Raw genomic sequence first — 4,693 nt, forward strand, 5'->3', positions numbered from 1 at the left:
CTACAATACAAAGATGTTAAATCAATTCAGAACACTAAACATCATATGCTGCACCATATATTACCAGAGAGGAGATACAACCTAACCTTGGTTAGCACAGAGAAATAGTAGGTTTTAATTCTGATTTTAAGTTAATTTGGATTCATGAACTTGTCTGTCTCAGGATACTTCTGAAGTAACTTTTCTACAGAAACTATCTAACATGCTTTCTGTGGTTTAACAGGTCTTAGATAGGATTATGCATATTTGATAATTTGTGAAATGTTTTAATTCTTACTTGATATAAGCAGATGATTTATTAAATACTTCAATTTTTCTGTGATACACTAAGCAGATTTCATTCATACTCATATGAAATAGCAGTAATTAGCTATATTATTCTTGGAGAGGATTTGCTAGAACTTGTGGCAATATTTCTGTTCCCCTAAAAACACTCTCAAATACATGATATTCATAGACTCCTTACATGGAAAGACAGAATACTTGGCTGAATAGTGTTGAAATTTAGGTATGTTTTCCCTTTTCAGAAGCTTGTGGAAGTTCTGATTAGGCCACAAATGGCTTTTTAATCTCCCTGAGGCTTTCAAACAGTAATTACAGCTGCTGGCTTTTAGATACACTACAGGAATGTAGATCTGTCTGGCAGCCCTTTCCTGAGATATCACAAATAAACTTTTAAAATAATTGTTCTTGCTAATCTGATGGTAATTTTTTCTCCCTATTTGTTGGTTTCTCACCGTCTATTTCAGAATTGAAATTAGTAGATTTAAAAAAAAATAAAATTGTTTACTCCACATGAAAGGCGCTTCCCTGTGAGGACAGCCTCATTGAGGTTTAAACACCCTTATTGTCAGTCCCAGGTAATATTCCAGTATTACCACATCTGGAATTTTCACCTCAACAGAAATATAAAAACAAGAACTCAAGCCCACAATTTAGCAAGGAGTTCTCAGATACCTAGTGGCACCTTCCCAGTATAAAGCAGAATTCAAGAACTATGCATGCAGGTTCCAGAAACCATGACAACACTGAACATGTGTCATTCCTCTAAAATCTTCAGATGAGATCACACCTGTATCTTTAACCAAAGCGCTTACCTTAGCCTGGTAATTTCACCAGATTGATTAATAAACATGTTGTACTGCATTTGATAGGCAGCACATTAGCCACATTGAAAGGTCTTTGCATAAAGCGTATTAAGAGATCAGAGTGAGACATCTTTGCTTTAGTTTTAAAACCTTAGCTCATGCATATCCAGCCTGCTTCCCTCCCATGAGGTAAGGCTGATACACAGAAACCAGGAAGATTCTTGTGGATTAGGTTGACAACTCCGTGTCAAAGAGGATTATTGAGGGAAAGACGGATAAAATAATCTATTCCATTGAGAGACAGACAACAGCCCAGCACAAAAAAAAAGGGAAAAGGAAACTAGAAAAAAAATAGTCCTAATCAAGACACATCTGTTCATATTCAACAAGAATACGTGCTTACCCTTCAACACAATTCTGAGTTGTGTGAGTAATTAAAGTCACACATATCCTTTGGTACGTTTCTGGATAGGTGGTGGTGCTGGGAAGCATTCTGTGTTGTTAGAAGTAATTTCTTTACACACATAAAATGAAAGTTCCCATCACAATTTGAAAATTTCCTAGGCATGGATGACTTTGAGGTTCCTCTGGATTATTAACCAGGCATGACAGAAATCTGATTCTGACTGCAGTTGGAAAAAATATACTGATGTAAAAAACGCATGTTTGATTTCATAATTCTTTAAAATAAGGAAAAATGAATGATGATTAGGGTGGATGGCTGTAGAAATTCTCTAGTGAGGTCAGGGGAAATAAAACAATTGTAAAGTCAGATTCTTTTGCGTTTTTAATATATCCATTTGACACAACCCATTCAGATGGTTTACGTCGAATATAAATAAATAAATAAATGTAAATGAAATTAGCTGTTATGGGTCCTGTTAAAAAACAGTGAAGCAGGCTTGAGTTGTATGAATGAAGAACTTAGAATTGCAAAATTATTGGTCTCTGATGTCTTCGTGTACTTTATGCAAGATGGTGTTTGATCATTGATCAGCACTGTGTTTGCACCAGTTTGGGTGGCTCTTCTTCCATCAACATTCACAAGACACATAAATATGAAATGAAATACCAGGGTTTCTGTTATGGAGGGTTCTTGGAGCTGGGGTTAACATGTCCTGTAAAGTCTAGGGATCCTCGTCTCTCTTGGCTTTGTTTATCTCAAGTGTAGAATCTTAGACTGAAGCCTAACTTGAGCCTCTGAGCCCATCATTAGGTCTGTAGCCAGGAGAATTAAATGTGACACAGTCCCTTCTCAGGCCCAGGTTTCCTGGCTGGTAAATAAGTAATTGGCTTGCTTTAACCCAGAACCAAAGTAAGAGCCAAAAGCAATCTAGTTTCTGTGATGAGGGAATTCAGGAGTCCGAACTGACATAACAATATGGATGCACCCAGAAAGACCTTTTTAAGTGAGACCCCTGAGCATGCCTAGTGACATTGTTATCTTGTGCTCATATAAGCAAATGGAGAGCTTCACAGGTATAAGGGAATGGCTGCAGAAACCAAACCCACTTATTTCTCAGTGTCCCATTTTTTCCACACAATGAAGGTCCTTGTCTTCCACCTGAAAACTGAGACACAGAAGTTGCCAGGCAGTTGAAGGAACCAGCTGCATCAAAACTGTATATGTGCAAAACCAGCTTGACAGAGGCGTAATTTTGAAAAATGCAGTAACATCAAAAATTTAGGTGTATATGAACAGAAATGTTAAAAAAGAATTATCTTTATTAGTGCATAGATTTTTTCCCCGTGAGTTACAACTACTTGCTGTCCCTGCTTTAGTTTTTTCCTACCCATATATACAAATACAAGCTTGGGCACAGATGGTGAAGAAAGCATGTGAAAGCCTATTATGCTAGAGAGAAAGGCTCTAACCCAAATTTCTCCTTTCCTTTGACCTTTGCTTCAAGTCCCTGAAGAGCAAAGGCAGTTAAGCAGTGTCTGTCATGGCAGGCTGAGTGTGAGGTGAAAGGGTCTGTTTGGAGAGGACAGATGAGGTGGTCATGCCAGGGATACTACAGAGCCCATCAGCTGGGTATACATATAAGCAATTCATCCGTTGCCACTATATGCAGTAATCAGAAGATGTGCCAAACTCAATGAATATCCCAGGTTTTACCTGCATTACTGAAATAGGACTTTCACTTAACTTTTTTTTTTTAATTGTTGCTCTCATCTACATCTCTTCTGTTTTCTTTCTGTTTGATGAAGTTTCCTACATACTCGCTAAGTACTATTCCCTTGAAAACAATGGGTTTTGACTGGTTTCTTTTCTTGAAACTCCTCAGATCTTCCACTTCCAGGAAAAGAAAACATCAGTCATGGCTTTTCATACTGAGGGTTTTTAGGCAAGAAAAGACTTCTGTATTTCACTGAACTGGACTGTAAGTGTAATTTGAAGTTCTAATCTAAAGTGTGATGGACAGCAGATGCTTATAAAAGGAAGTGAGATTGTAGGCAAGACACAATGATACAGCAATCAGACTGCTGTGGTCTTACAGCATCAGATCTTACAAGCTACTAAGAGTTTGTCAATAATTAATTGAAATATCTTCAAGGGGAAAAAAAAACGTGTTACAAAACTAGCTTTGAAATAGTTTTGCATCTGTAACAGCAGTGGATCTATGTCCCAGGACAGTGATAGTCACACTGCTGGAAAACCCTTTAAAAATTGAAAATGAATGCAAAAATACTCTCCTAGTCAGCCATTTATTACTGGAAGCATAAAATATCCTCAGACATCTTCTGGCTTAAAGTAGCATGCTAAATAATGGCAGAATACAAATCTGGACAATAAATGATCATTTGTCAAAAAAAAAGTCTCTTTGCTATCTGAAGTTACAATAGAATTTATTTCCTGAATAAACCTTCTCTGTAGCACTGCATTGTACACACAGCCATGAGGTTCCTTACCAGAGCTGCTCTACTTTAGTAGCGGGTTAGGTTGAACTTTTACTTCCATTACACATATGGTTTGTGATGCTATTGGGTTCTTTAGAAAGAAAAAGAAATTATGTTCTTTTAAGAGATCATTTGAAATCCTGTACTACCCCCTACACACGTCTGCTCTTTTGTAAGCTTTATCTTTTGTTTTGGTTGGATACATTTTTAAGTTTCTTTTGTTATAGCAATATTTCAGTGTTGCCGTAGACTTAATATGTATTTATTCTCCTTGTATAAAGTTGTCCTGGTTTCAGCTGGGATAGAGTTAATTTTCTTCATAGTAGCTAGCATAGTGCTGTGTTTTGGATTTAGTACCAGAAGAATGTTGATAACACACTGATGTTTTCAGCTGTTGCCAAGTAGGGCTCAGACAACTCAAGGACTTTTTGAGCTTCTCATGCTTGCACAGGTGGATAACAAGCTGGGAGTACAGCACAGCTAGGACAGCTAAACGAAACTGACCAAAAAGCTATTCCATACCATAGAACGTCATGCTCGGGGGGGGGTTAGTTCTTTTCGGTCAGTCGGTTGCGGGGAGACTGCTCGCGGCTCGGGGACTGCTTGCAGCTCGGGACGGGCTGGGCATCGGTCGGCGGGTGGTGAGCAATTGCATTGTGCATCATTTGTTTTGTATATTCTGTATATTCTCTTACCATTCTCAT

General features: G+C 37.9%; 1 protein-coding gene across 4 annotated transcripts in view; it reads right to left on the minus strand.

The window, feature by feature from the left end:
* The window catches only part of ATG7 (autophagy related 7), a 114,184-nt gene that overhangs the window by 73,261 nt on the left and 36,230 nt on the right, over positions 1 to 4,693 (minus strand). The window lies entirely within an intron of this gene.

Source organism: Egretta garzetta, unplaced genomic scaffold (genome assembly GCF_000687185.1).
Source record: "Egretta garzetta isolate BGI_Z169 unplaced genomic scaffold, ASM68718v1 scaffold553, whole genome shotgun sequence".
NCBI classification, from domain to species: domain Eukaryota; kingdom Metazoa; phylum Chordata; class Aves; order Pelecaniformes; family Ardeidae; genus Egretta; species Egretta garzetta.